Raw genomic sequence first — 16,225 nt, forward strand, 5'->3', positions numbered from 1 at the left:
CAGCCTTGTGTCCAAGTTCAAGCAATCAAATCATCAATTTCTCTTTATATTTTGTAAGGATGAATTTTAATTATATTTCTATAAATACACTAATTACATATATAATTATATTTAGGGTAAAATACACAGGTGTTCATTAATGTTTGACTAAATTTTCTTTTTTCCCATTGAAATTTTAAAAATAACAAATTGATTACTAACGTTATAGATTTATAACAAATCAATCACTCATCCTTAACTGCCTTAACATAATGATGACGTGGTACGTTAGTTGACTTATGTGACACTATTTGACCATACATGTTGACTTATCTTGATAACCTGATCACTTTTTTCGTATTTTCATAACAACCAAACAATCATTTTCTTCCCTAAACTAATTCAAACAAATATCTTAACAGGTGATTTTATGCAATTCCTCTATTCTTTTGGGAAGTAATAAACTCATCTATGTTAATAAATATAGTCTTAATAAATCCACCATCATTGTTCTCGATTCCATATATAACAGATAGTAGAATACCAGAGGAAATGAAAGTGATAAAGAAGGCTCTCCTACTCCTCCGCTTCTGGTATTTCTGAAGGATTCTAGTAGCCTCATCATTTTTGGTGCATTTTGTTGAAAAGTCAAGCTAGGTGGTGCACATAGCACCGAAAGTGCACAATTAATGGCATCGAAAATTAGCTAGCATTTGTTGAATTTTTTGGAAAATGGTAAAATCATTTTTAGTCACTAAAATTTAGGGTATTTACAAATTAGTCCTTAAGCTTCAACTATAAATACCCTAGCTCATTTAGCTTCAAAACCATCCCAAAGCATTCTAGCTTTCTTCTAATACTAGAGAGAATTTAGAGAGTTTCTTGAGAGTTGTTTTCTCCTTTTTATCAAGAGAGAATTATCATTGTTTTTCTCCTTGGTCGATTGAGAGAAGTTGTAATTCCTATTTTCTCATAGTGAAATTCTTCTACCGTTGCCCGTGGTTTTTACCCTATATTATTCAGGAGTTTTCCACGTAAAATTTGTGTCTTCTTTATCTTCATTTTTATTTTGTCAAATTATCAGTTGTGATTTTGCTCAATCTGATAGTCGTCTTCCGCAACAATTGGTATCATAGCCAGATTAGAGTGTGTAATATATCTACTTATTGTCTTTGTGGTTGCCACCAAAAGGTGGATCCTCTAACATAAGAAAGTAAGAAGTTATTATCCATTCTTTAAAGGTTCTAGAGAACTATTCACGATAGTGAAATAGTGGGAGCTATCCGTAAAAGAAGTTATGGCAACGAAATTTGATATTGAACAATTCAATGAGAGAAATTTCTCATTGTGGAAATTGAAGATGAAGGCCATCCTGAGGAAATACGGTTGTCTAACAGCTATCAGTGAAAGGCCGGTGGATTTCACATATGACAACAAATTGATCGAAATGGACGGGAATGTTATGGCAAACTTTCATCTAGCATTAGCAGATGAAGTATTGTCAAGCATCGAGGAGAAGAAGACAGCTAAGGAGATATGGGATCATCTCACCAAATTGTACGAGGCCACATTGTTGCACAATAAAATTTTCCTTAAGAGGAAATTGTACACTCTCCGGATGCCAGAATCTACTTCAGTGACGGAGCACTTAAACACACTGAACACGTTATTTTTCTCAGCTTACATCCTTAAGATGTACAATAGGAGAACAAGAACGTGCTGAACTTCTACTTCAAAGTCTACCTGATTCGTATGATCAACTCATCATCAACTTGACAAATAGTAATGTCACCAGTCTAGTCTTCGATGACGTTACAGCTACTGTTCTAGAAGAAGAAAATCGGCGCAAGAACAAGGAAAACAGACAAGTAAATTTGCAACAAGCAGAAGCTTTGACAACAATGAGAGGGAGATCAACAGAACGTGGCCAAAGTAGCAGTCACAATCATGGTAGATCGAAGTCGAGGAGCAAGAAGAATTTAAAGTGCTACAATTGTGGAAAGAAGGGTCACTTGAAGAAGGATTGTTGGAGCTAAATAAAAACTCCAATCCACAAGGCAATACCACAAACACTTCAGATGATGGAGATGTTCTATGTTGTGAAGCGTCAACCACCGTGGAAGGTAGAAAGAGATATGCAGATATATGGCTCATTGATTCGGGAGCAACATATCACATGACCTCAAGAAGAGAATGGTTCTATCATTATGAACCTGTCTCAGGAGGATTTGTATATAGTTGCAATGATCATGCCTTAAAGATCGTTAGCGTGGAAACCATCAAATTGAAGATGTATGATGGAACAATTAAAGTTGTTCGAGATGTGCGGCACGTGAAAAGCCTAAAGAAAAATTTATTATCCTACGGATTATTGGATAATAATGCAAGCAAGATTGAAACACGGAAATGAATCATGAAGGTGTTCCGTGGAGCGTTTGTAGTGCTGAAAGGTGAAAAGATAGCAGCAAACTTGTACATGCTGAAGGGATAGACTTTGCTAGAAGAAGAAGCCTCTGTTGCCTCATGCAGTTCAGATTCTGCAATGCTATGGCATCAAAAACTTGGACACATGTCAGAACAAGGAATAAAAGTCCTTGTGGAGCAAAAGCTACTTTCAGGCTTAACGAATGTATCACTTACTTTGTGTGAGCATTGCCTAACAAGTAAGCAGCACCAGTTGAAATTCAATACATCAAATTCTAGAGGCAAAAGTGTCCTAGAATTGGTTCACTCTGACGTATGGCAAGCACCAATTGCATCCCTAGGCGGAGCAAAATACTTTGTCTCATTTATTGATGAATACTCCAGGAGATGTTGGGTGTACCCTATTAAGAAGAAGTCAGATGTGTTTTCAACTTTCAAAAACTTCAAGGCGCAGGTGGAACTTGATTCTGGAAATAAGATCAAGTGTTTTAGAACAGATAATGGAGGAGAATACACAAGCGAAGAATTGAATGACTTTTGCAGGAAAAAAGGCATCAAAAGACAATTCACAGTGGCGAACACTCCTCAACAAAATTGAGTGACAGAGCGGATGAACAGAACCTTGTTAGAAAGAACAAGAGCAATGTTGAGGGATGCAGGCCTAAAAAAATCATTCTGGACAGAAGCAGTCAATACTGCCTGTTATTTGGTGAATCGAGCTCCATCAATTGCAATAGAGCTGAAGACACCAATGGAGATGTGGACTGGTAAACCAGCTGATTATTCAAACATTCATGTATTTGGAAGTATTGTGTACGTGATGTACAACTCCCAAGAAATTTCAAAGTTGGATCAAAAATCCAGGAAATGCAAATTCTTGGGGTATGCTGATAGAGTAAAGGGGTATCGCTTGTGGGATCCCACTGCCCGCAAAGTGATCATCAGCAGAGATGTTGTCTTTGTAGAAGATAAACTACAAAGAAAAGAAGACGATGATAGCGCTGAAAAGTCAGAGACTACTCAGATATATGTGGAAAAAGAGTTTGAACAAGGAGATTCTTCTGAAGCAGAACCAACACATGATGAACAAGAACCAGAGAGTTCTGAAGCTCCAACAACTCGTCAATCAGATCGTGTGAGAATACGTCCCAATTGGCACTCAGATTATGTTATAAAAGGTAATATTGCATACTGCCTTTTAATAGAGGACGGTGAGCCATCAACATACTAGGAGGCAATAAACAGCTCAGATGCTTCACTGTGGATGATGGCGATGCAATAGGAAATTAAATCCCTTCATAAAAATAATACATGGGACCTTGTGCCACTACCACAAGGAAGGAAGCCAATTGGTAACAAATGGGTCTTCAAAATCAAGCGAAATGGTGACGATCAAGTTGAGATGTATCGTGCAAGACTGGTGGTCAAAGGATATGCTCAAAAAGAAGGTATTGATTTCAATGAAATATTTTCTCCTATGGTTCGACTAACAACAGTTCGAGTAGTTTTGGCAATGTGTTCTACATTGGACTTACATCTAGAGCAACTAGATGTTAAAACAACTTTTCTTTATGGAAATCTTGAAGAAGAAATTTATATGCTCCAGCCTGAAGGTTTTGAAGAAAAAGAAAAGATGAACTTGGTTTGCAGGTTGAACAAATCTCTGTACGGTCTAAAGCAGACGACGAGGTGTTGGTATAAGAGATTTGTTTCCTTCATTATGTGCCTTGGATACAACAAACTTAATGTAGACCCTTGTGCTTATTTCAAGAGGTCTGATGATAATGATTTTGTTATATTGCTGTTGTATGTGGATGACATGTTGGTTGCAGGACCCAACAAAGATCTTATTGAAGAATTGAAGGCACGACTGACTAGGGAATTTGAAATGAAGGACTTGGGATCAGAAAAAAAGATTTTAGGGATGCAAATTCACCGAGACAGAAGTAATAGGAAGATTTGGCTTTCACAAAAGAATTACTTGAAGAAGATCTTGTTACGATTCAACATGCAAGATTGTAAGCCAATTTCTACCCCTCTTCCTATTAACTTCAAATTATCCTCCAGTATGAGTCCTAGCAGTGAAGAAGAGAGGATGAAGATGTCTCGAGTACCGTATGCATCAGCAGTGAGAAATTTAATGTTCGCTATGATATGCACAAGACCAGACATTGCACAAGCAGTGGTAGTGGTTAGTCGATACATGGCGAATCCAGGAAAAGAGTATTAGAATACAGTAAAGAGGGTTTTGAGATACATCAAAAGGACCTCAAATGTTACATTATGTTACAGATGATCAAATTTACTTATCAATGGGTATGTTGATTCTGACTATGCAGAGGATTTGGATAAAAACAAATCTACTACAGGATATGTGTTCAAAATTGCTGGTGGAACTGTAAGCTGGGTTTCAAAATTACAGTCAGTTGTGGCTACGTCAACAACAGAAGCAGAATATGTAGCAGCTATACAAGCCAGTAAATAAGCAATTTGGTTGAAGATGATATTGGAGGAGCTTGGGCACAATCAAGAATATGTCTCTCTGTTTTATGACATTCAAAGCGCCTTGCATTTAGCAAGGAATCCAACATTTCATTCAAGGACAAAGCACATACGAGTTCAGTACCATTTCATTCGTGAAAAGGTAGAAGAGGGGATGGTAGATATGCAGAAGATCCATACCAAAGACAACATAGCAGATTTCATGACGAAGGTGATCAACGCTAATAAATTTACTTGGTGTCGATCCTCTTGTGGCCTGTCAGAGACGTAAGCAACATGAAGGTCCAAGGTAGAAAGAATGGTGTGAAGATATGAATGTTTCAATCAAATCTTCAAGTGAGAGATTGTTGAAAAGTCAAGCTAGGTGGTGCACATGGCACCGAAAGTGCACAATTAATGGCACCGAAAATTAGCTAGCATTTGTTGAATTTTTTGGAAAATGGTAAAATCATTTTTAGTCACTAAAATTTAGGGTATTTACAAATTAGTCCTTAAGCCTCAACTATAAATACCCTAGCTCATTTAGCTTCAAAATCATCCCAAAGTATTCTAGCTTTCTTCCAATACTAGAGAGTTTTTTTAGAGTCGTTTTCTTCTTTTTATCAAGAGAGAATTATCATTGTTTTTCTCCTTTGTCGATTGAGAGAAGTTGTAATTCATATTTTCTCATAGTGAAATCCTTCTACCATTGCCCGTGATTTTTACCCTATATTATTCAGGGGTTTTCCACGTAAATTTTGTGTCTTCTTTATCTTCATTTTTATTTTGTCAAATTATCAGTTGTGATTTTGCTCAATCCGATAGCCGTCTTCCGCAAAACATTTCTATGCCATATAGTTTGTTGTTCTCATTAGGTTGAGGTTCTCTTTATTTTATGTTTTTTACATTCAAGTAATTATCAATCGTTTTTACTGTTAACTGGTTCTATTTCAGTGTCAAATATCTTAATCGTTCTATTTATTTTTTCATCTTTATGGGATTCACTTGGTGTATTCCTCTCTTTATAGAAGTTATACGGGAATAAATATTATTTAGATTATTTATTCTTTATTTGATGTTACTTGTGATGACAAAACTAAGATAATAAGTACCATTGAAGCAGCATAGGCAACATAAGCAAGTTGATTATCGAATATTATAGGTTGTGGTGGATCCACAGCTAAAACGCTTGACATGAGGTATTGAAGGAAGTTGACGACCGCCCGAATAGTAGCGGAGCCTGGCTTCCAAATTTCATTATCCCTGATTGTTGAAAGTCAAACAATGCACCAAATTAAAAGTTCAAAGTTTTGCAACCAACTTTGAAAAAATGGTTTTCAAAGTTTGGTAAATGTTTCTTTGAAAATGGTTTTCAAAGTTTGGTAAATGTTTCTTTGAAAAATGGTTTTTCAAAGTTTGGTAGATGTTTGTTGAAATATTATAATGGGATAATCATAATTAGTCACTAGACTTTAGGGTATTTACATGATTAAGTCCTTAAGTTTCAACTATAAATACCATAGCTTATTTAGCTTCAAATCTATCCCAAAAATCATTTCTTTCTCCCAATACTAGAGAGTTTTCTTGTGAGTAGTGAGTGTTTTGTAAATACCTGTAAATTTTCTCTCTTAGTAAAAGATCTGCAGCAGTCCGGAGACGTAAGCACAATTGGTTGAACTCCGTTATCAATTTCGGGTATTATTTTCCCGCTTTTATTTCGCATTCTCACTAATCTGGTTATAGGGAAATTACTCGTACTCGGTTTATTTCCTAATAACTGGTAATCAGAGCTTTTGGTTGTGAATTTTGTCAATTTTTGCGAGGTTACTATTCATTACTATTCATGTGCATAGTAAATTTCATGAATAGTAAAAAATTTGTCGGCGATATGAGTTTGTCGACGGAGGTGTTATAATACACAGTGGTTCGCACAAATTGTCAGAAACGATCCGAAGAAGCCAGATTCGAGTGGGAGCGATGGCTGCAGACGAAGGGAAGGTGAAAATTGAAAAGTACGATGGTGCGGACTTTGACTTTTGGAAAATGCAGATTGAAGATTTTCTATACCAGAAAAATATATATCAACCTCTCTCAGGAAAACAACTAGAGGGCATGAAGAATGAAGCCTGGCTCTTCTCGACAGACAAGCCCTTGGAGTTATCTGACTGACGTTGTCCCGAAATGTTGTTTTTAACATAGCAAAGGAAAAGACCACGACGAGTCTTATGGCGGCTCTCTCCAGTATGTATGAGAAGCCATCGGCCTCAAACAAAATTCATTTGATGAGGCGATTATTCAATTTGCGGATGGCGGAAGGGGCATCAGTGGCTCAACACCTATATGAACTCAACACAATCACAACCCAGTTGAGTTCAGTGGAAATTGAATTCGATGATGAAGTTCGAGCTTTAATTCTCTTATCATCTCTACCAGACAGTTGGAATGCTACTGTTACAGCAGTCACTGTTACAGCAGTCAGCATCTCATCGAGAAATAGTAAATTAAAATTTGATGATGTTCGGGATCTGGTATTGAGTGAAGAAATTCGACGAAGAGAATCGGGTGAAGCATCAACCTCCTCAGCCTTGCACACGGAGTCTAGAGGGAGAACTTCAGAAAGAAACTCAAACCGAGGCAGATCGAAATCCAGAACGGGAAAATCAAGAATGGGAAAGAAAGATTTTACCTGTTATAACTGCGGCAAGAAGGGTCATTTTAAAAGAGATTGTCGAGCACCGAAGAAAAATACTGGTACACAGGATTCTGCCAACGTGATAGAGGAGACAGGTGATGCCATGATTCTAAGCGTCAACAGTCCGATTGAATCATGGATCTTGGATTCAGGGGCATCTTTCCACTCCACCCCATGCCAAGAAATCATGGAGAACTATATCAGTGGTGATTTTGGAAGGTTCATCTAGCCGATGATGAAACCATGAAGATCGTCGGAAAAGGAGACATCCAATTAAAGTTGCCAAACCAGACCACCTGGACGCTGAAAGAAGTGAGACATATTTCTGGCCTCAAAAGAAATTTGATTTCTGTAGGACAGCTTGATGGTAAAGGATTTAGCATAATTTTTTCAGGTTGTGAAAGGAAGATTACCAAAGGAGCACTCGTCATTGCTCGTGGTAAGAAAACTGGTACTCTCTATATAACCTCAAATTTAGAGAATATCATTACAGTAGCATATGCTGATGGAAAATCAAACCTATGGCACCAAAGGCTTGGCCATATGAGCGAGAAAGGGATGAAAACACTTTTGTCAAAGGGGAAGTTATCGGATCTAAAGAATGTAGATGTCGGACTATGCGAGGATTGCATCTTTGGCAAACAAAAGAAAGTCATCTTTGCAAAGATTGGTAAGACACCCAAGGCTGAAAAAGTTAGAGTTGGTTCATACTGATGTATGGGGACCATCTCCAGTTCCATCTCTTGCAGGCTCATTATATTATGTCACATTCATCGATGATTCTACAAGGAAGGTGTGGGTTTATTTTCTGAAGAAGAAATCAGAAGTCTTTGATACCTTCAGAAAATGGAAGGACATGGTGGAAAATGAGACTGGTCTAAAAGTCAAACGGTTGAGGTTTGAAAATGGAGGAGAGTACAGAAATCGTAGATTCAGAGATTTCTGCGCAAACAATGGGATCAAGATGGAGACAACAGTTCCCATGACACCGCAATAGAATGGCATAACAGAGCGCATAAACAGAACTCTGAATGAACGTGCCAGAAGTATGAGGATACATGTCGGATTGCCCAAATTTCTATGGGCTGAAGCTATCAACACTGCATCTTACTTGATCAACTGTGGGCCCTCGGTTCATTTGGATGGCAGAATACCAGAGGAAGTTTGGAGCAAGAAAGAAATAAACCTTTCACACTTAAGAGTGTTTGGTTATATTTCTTATGTACACATAAACTCTGCTGAAAGAAGTAAACTTGATGTCAAGTCCAACAAATGTGTCTTTGTTGGTTATGGTGGTGATGAGTTCAGTTACCGGTTTTGGGACTACGAAAATCTGAAGAATCATCAGAAGCAGAGATGTCATTTGCAATGAGAATGTGATGTACAAAGACAGATCAACCATAAAATCAAGTAGCTCAAACATCGAAGCTGAAACAAAGGAATTTGCTGAGTTCGAGGGAGATTTCTGGAAATGATGTTCAAATCAGTCCTGAAGCAGTTCAAGAAGAACCAGACACACCGGAACTAAGACGCTCCTCCAGAATTCCTAAACCAACCCAACGATATTCTCCTTCTTTGCACTACTTGATGCTGACCGACAATGGTGAACCAGAGTGCTATGATGAAGCAATGCAAGTGGAGGATTCATTCAAGTGGGAGTCTTCCATGAAAGATGAGATGGACTCGCTTATGTCAAATCAGACATGGGAATTAACTGAATTACCACCAGGCAAGAAAGCGCTCCACAACAAGTGGATTTGCAGGATCAAAGAAGAGCATGATGGGAGCAAACGCTACAAAGCAAGATTGGTTGTCAAAGGTTTTCAGCAAAAAGAAGGTATTGACTACAATGAAATTTTCTCTCCAGTCGTAAAACTGTCCACAATCAGACTGGTGTTGAAAATTGTAACTGCAGAGAATTTACATCTTGAGCAGTTAGATGTAAAGACAGCTTTTCTTCATGGTGATTTGGAGGAAGAAATCTATATGAGGCAGCCAGAAGGATTCATAGAGGCAAACAAGAAAAACCTGGTATGCAGGTTGAAGAAGAGCTTGTATGGTTTAAAACAAGCTCATAGACAATGGTACAAGAAGTTCGATAGTTTCATGAGTAGCAGTGGTTTTACCAGATGCCAAGCAGATCATTGTTGCTACATCAAGAGGTTCAACAACAGCTTCATTATTTTATTATTGTACATTGATGACATGCTCGTTGCAGGCTCAAACATGCAAGAGATTATACGCTTGAAGCAAAAATTGTCGAAGCAGTTTTGCTATGAAGGATATGGGTGCTGCAAAGCAGATTCTTGGGATGAGGATCAAGAGAGACACAAAATCAGGGACTTTGATGTTATCACAGGCTGAGTACATCAACAAAGTACTCTCCAGGTTCAACATGCAAGATGCTAAACCAGTAAGTACACCTTTAGGTGTTCATTTTAGACTCTCCAAAGAACAGTCACCAAAGACGGAGGAAGAACGTGCACACATGGTAAAGGTGCCGTATGCCTTAGCAATTGGAAGTCTGATGTATGCCATGGTATGTACCAGACCAGATATTGCTCATGCAGTGGGAGCTGTTAGCAGGTACATGAATAATCCAGGCAATGTACATTGGGAAGCAGTCAAATGAATCCTCAGATATCTGCGCAGTACCACAAACAAAGCACTTTGTTTCAAAGGTGGAGATATGATACTGACAGGCTATGTAGATATTGACTTAGCCGGAAATGTTGACATCAGAAGGAGCACTACAGGGTATGTCTATACTCTAAGATGTACTGCAGTGAGTTGGGTTTCTCAACTACAGAAGATAGTTGCTCTCTCCACAACTGAAGCAGAATATGTTGATGTTACGGAAGCCAGCAATGAGATGGTTTGACTCCAAAGTTTCTTGGAAGAGTTAGGCAAGAAACAAGAAAACAATGTCTTGTATTGCGACAGTCAAAGTGCTATCCATCTAGCAAAGAATCCGTCTTTTCATTCCAGGACGAAGCACATACAATTGCGGTATCATTTTATCCGGTCTCTTCTGGAAGATGTGATTTTAAAACTTGAAAAGATTAGTGGAGCTCAAAATCCGGCAGACATGTTGACAAAGACGGTGACCACGGACAAACTGAAGTTGTGTTCAACTTCAGTTGGCATGCTGGAGTAACAAGACCAGAAATGTTGCTGCATTGATCGAGGTGTGAAGACAGATTAAAATCAGTCTTCAAGTGGGAGATTGTTGAAAGTCAAGCAATGCACCAAATTAAAAGTTCAAAGTTTGGCAACCAACTTTGAAAAAATGGTTTTCAAAGTTTGGTAAATGTTTCTTTGAAAATGATTTTCAAAGTTTGGTAAATGTTTCTTTGAAAAATGGTTTTTCAAAGTTTGGTAGATGTTTGTTGAAATATTGTAATGGGATAATCATAATTAGTCACTAGACTTTAGGGTATTTACATGATTAAGTCCTTAAGTTTCAACTATAAATACCCTAGCTCATTTAGCTTAAAATCTATCCCAAAAATCATTTCTTTCTCCCAATACTAGAGAGTTTTCTTGTGAGTAGTGAGTGTTTTGTAAACACATGTAAATTTTCTCTCTTAGTAAAAGATCTGCAACAGTCCGAAGATGTCAGCACAATTGGCTGAACTCCGTTATCAATTTCGGGTATTATTTTTCCACTTTTATTTCACATTCTCACTAATCTGGTTATAGAGAAATTACTCGTACTCGGTTTATTTCCTAACACTGATAATTAAACTAGGCTCAAGAGCTTCTGCCAAGTTGAGGTACTTGTGGATGGTCTATGTTTAGTGCTCTCACTGCCTTACGATTTGCAGGATGACTCTCCACATGGGCTTCATGTAAGTAATCCTTCCGTGTAAATTCTTTTCCATTTGATTTATCGATGCCTCCATTTTATTTTTCATTTTCTCTTAAGGGTATATTTTGAATGAGAAATTTTAGAGAGGGATTCTTGTTTAATAAATTTTTCTTAAATTTATCACGTAATTTTAAATTAATCTACTAGGCCTTCACTGCTGTGCGGGCAATGCCTTCAGCTTAAGAGCAAGAAGAGACGATTTGCTCTTCCTTTTGGGTTCCAACGCTATTACAAGAACAAAGCGGCAACGTCGGTTTATGTAGATAAATTGTTTAAGGATGCGCCAGGGAGGGAAGTGGTGGAATATGTTCATCAACGACCGTTGGAGAAGAAGAATGATGGCGGTGCAGAGACAAGTACGAGCAATGAATGTGAAATGCATAGTTCTGTGAAATGATTTTCAAGAAAAGGCAACAAAGAAGAAGAAGAAGAAGAAGAAGACATGCTGATGTCATCAGCTTCCACCATGGTTTTCTCAATGAAGACACCTTCTTCTTCCCCATCGAACTCCCTCAAACATTGCTGCATTCATAACTGTTACAACCACCCATCCTTCTCGGAGGCTCGCTCTATTTCAACTCGGCACAGGTAAAAGCTCTAAAAACCCATGTCCCCTTTCATGCTTTTGTTTATGTTTTGTAATAGAATTTTCAATCGGACAAAAAGAAACTGAAGTTATATCGATATTGTTTACAATGTGGTAGCTTTGATTGAGTTTTGTAGTTGTTTAAGTTCTTAATACAGTTCCTTAAGCTCGGGAATTGACCATTTAAGTTTTGTTGGACATGTTTTCTTGGTGATCTTGATGAAACACAGTGTTGCAGATTTGATGTCTAAGCTAATGCAACAATGGATTATTTCAGTAATGCTCATAATGGAGCTTCGATGCTTGTTTTTCAGCTATCCCTCGGTCACAATTGCTTGGTGCAAATGCGGCTAAATCTGAAAAGAAGTAAAACAGGGAAGTAACGGGGTTAAGTGCCAAATCAGTAAAAACTAACAGGAGATAACGCAGGGACCAAAATAAAAAAGAACTAAAAGTTTGATCACTCATCCCATTTGTAAATAAAGTAGCGCACTTCTGAATGCAATCTTGTTTTACATTTCTTTTTGTAACTTTTCCTCTCATTTTCTATCGTTTTCCTTTTCACCAAACACCATCTTAGCTATAATATCACGAAAGTTTAACAGAGTACGATCATTGCGTTACCTTTCGTCTTACGATGAGAGTAGGGTTTCAAATCGTGGTCGCGTTTTCGATTATTTCGGATTTACCGTGATTGCGGCCGTCGCGGACGCTATTGCGGCCGTCACGGGTAACTCGGACAGCGGCGAAACCGCTATATCGCAGCCAAAATTGCGGTCGCGGACCGTTTTTTAAAACCCTGGATGGGAGAGCCAACAGCCTCAGAATCTTGAAATTTAATGCCAACACAAAAGACAATCAGATAGACGGTTGACAAAGAAGAGAGAGTCTAACATGATGGGAAAGAAGGTGTTAGATTAGCCAATTATATTCTGGTCAATCTTGAATGAAGAATCCTTATTTAAAAGGAAAAATGTTCTTTGTCGAACTCTATTAATAAAAAAAGGGATCGAATTAGACAAACTCTGTGAAAAAGGAAACATCTTTTAATCAAAAGATTAGACTTTTAATTCATTTTAATTGGATGGATACTGGGGGATGACAAAAAGAAAGGTTGATAGTGCACACAATTCATAAATCCACAACTTGCATTACAGAATTACTTTCCAACGCGATAATATGTCCGTCTTGCCATATTTGGTCTGTCCTTTTAATGGAATTGTGATTAGGGATGGGCATTTAAACCCGATCCGTCGGGTTCCGACCCGATCGGGTCAGATTTTTCTTAAAAAAATCGAGTTCGGGTCGAGATCGGGTTTAGGGTGAAAAAACCCGACCCGACCCGAAAAAATATATAATTTTACCCTATATATTTAGGGATAATTACAATAATACCCCTCGGTATATAATTTTTTTTTCAATTAAGTCACTATTTTTATTGAATAAAAATAAATTTTTTTATTATTTCGGGTCGGGTTTTTATGTCATATATTTAGTTCGGGTCGGGTGAAACATTTATTTGGTCGGATCGGGTCGCGGGTGAAGGCTCTCTTATTCTCGGGTCGGGTCGGGACGGGTAGACCAAAAACCCGACCCATGCCCATCCTAATTGTGATTGCCATATATGCAAAATATGCTTCTTTCCTTCTTAACCTGTCTTACGCATACAAAGTGCATACCACACTGTTAAAATCTATAACTCCAATTTTGTTTTGGAATAATTCATAAAATTCATCATAAGACCTTTTAGTGAAAAAATAAAAAATAAAAAATAATTCATAAAATTCATCATAAGACCTTTTTAGTGAAAAAATAAAAAATTAAATTAGATATAAATTTATACGTGACTATAATTATTCTATTACGCATTAACTAAAATTACAAAATATTTCACATATGATATCCATACATGACTATAATCAAATAATTATTCTTATGAGTAAAAGAGAACAACCACTGATAAATCATATGCTGCCTTTAATCATGGTCAAATTATTTTATATATCGACTGTTATGGTGGATGTTAAGATCTCCTTGGCTCTTGAGTTGGATTTAGATGGGTTGCGTATCGTTTACTACTCTTATTTGCAGGCGAAATGAGAGAATCAGCAGCACCCACCTGCTATTTCCAGAATACACCGAAATTTTTTCAGCCTACTCACCCTCCAGCCAAATAATCTTCTTCCCTTCTTGTGGACTCCAACAGTTGATCCTTATTCTTTGGATGATAAAGGAATATTGCCCACTTGGCCTCTCTTAAATTGCTAGTAGGAGAAAAAAATTGATACAATTTGAAAATTTTTATTTTTCTCCTTTTTTTTAAAAAAAAAAGAATTTAATTATGCAAGTCTAGTTGTTTTTTTTAAGTGGGTTTTGTATTATATAAACAAAACAAGATACTAGCATGGGCATAGTTAAAAGAATCTCTCTAACCCCTGAATGGAAGAAAAAGAGTACATATATAGGTATTGAATATATGGACGTTACAAAACCGAACCATGATCAAGCTGTACTAATAAATTTCATTTTAAAATATATGTGTAACTTCAATTTATCTTGTGAAAATAATTTTTTAAAATTTAATCCTTCAATTTTACATGATTTTTTTGTTCACTTGACTTCCATGGAGCTCGGCAATCATGCTGTGGAACTCCTTCAGCAGGCTGTTTAGAGCAGCGGCAAAATCAACCATTTGCATCTGGAAAAGTTCATCACGCCAACCTCCTGTACTAATTGACCCTCCCTGACCTTGCGGATCAGCATAGCCTCTTGCAGCTCATGGTGCCACACTAGCTGTCCCTGCACACGATCTTAGGTAATAGAGGAACTTGACAACAACAGAAAAAAGTAGAAAACCGTCATTTTCTTATCCAAAATAATTTAAGTACCTAAACTTAAATATAGCTGGAGTACAAAATTATATGATATAGATGATTAAAACATATATTAATTATTTGAATATATAATCCTTGGGCATACATACGATGTCACTTGAAACAGTAGAAAATATAACCTATAATGAGCAGATTTCACTGAATATGTACAGATCATATTGATAATCCATGGTATCTACAAGATGTTAATCTGCAATATCTATCCTCTCAATAATTTTAGATTATAAAATAAATGCAAATCTCACAGGAGATTCTTCTCTTTTAGATTATATATCATAACAATATAATATCCAGTAAATATGAGATTCATTCGAATCTTAACGTCAACAACTGTTCATGTGTATCAGATTATAATGTCTTGTAAAAAAATTCACATAGATGAATGACGAAGAATAAAAGGCCTAACATGAGAGAAAAGAACCTGTCAGATTAGCAAAGGTGACTGCCTGGCAACGTCAAGATGAGCTTCTTCTGCTTAAGGATTTTTCTTACAGAATGTGAAGCTCTTTGAAAGATGCAGGCAAGTCATCCTTGGCTACCAAACACGATTCTTTTCTTCATGTAAGGCTTCTCTCCTCCTCAGATTTGTGCACCGATGGAGAAGCCAAGGCTTGGAATTTATAGTTTTTTAAAAGGTAAATGTATCTGTCACTGTTAATTAGCATCCAATTTTAGATCATGTAGTTGTCCACATAAAAGGAATATGTTCTGGTCAATTTTTGAATGGTGAATTCTAACGGATGGATAATGTTCTTTGCTGGGTTTTTTTGGAAGGTAATCTTCAATAATAATAAAACAGGATCAAACATCTTTTGATCAAATCATTGACCTTTTTTTTAAAAAAAAAACTTTTATTTGGCGACTGGAAAAAGGGTTTCATAGTGCACAAGTGGAGCAATCATCGACTAGCTTTACAGAGATGAAATTACAGTCCAATATCTCTGCCTTTCCATTTTTGTCTACTCTTTTAATTGAATCCTTACTGGAATATATTCTTGTTTCCTTTTAAGGAAAGTTGAAAATCTTGCAGAACCAACTATGAAAGCAAAAGAGAACATTGCTGATTCATATGTGCTCACTTGCCATCTCTTTTCTCTCCCTCTCTTTTGGGTTGATATTCTTTTTATGCTTCATTTTTTTCTAATATAATCGAGTTCGATGTCGATGCTCGAAACATTATGCATAATTGTATTCGGTAATCTTTTGCTTCATTCTTTTTTTTATATAATTATAACCGTGTTCTATACCAATGTTCGACGCATTTCGTATATCTGATATTATACCAATGATTGATACAT

This window comes from Hibiscus syriacus, unplaced genomic scaffold (genome assembly GCF_006381635.1).
Source record: "Hibiscus syriacus cultivar Baekdansim isolate YM2019G1 unplaced genomic scaffold, ASM638163v2 tig00002793_pilon, whole genome shotgun sequence".
NCBI lineage: Eukaryota > Viridiplantae > Streptophyta > Magnoliopsida > Malvales > Malvaceae > Hibiscus > Hibiscus syriacus.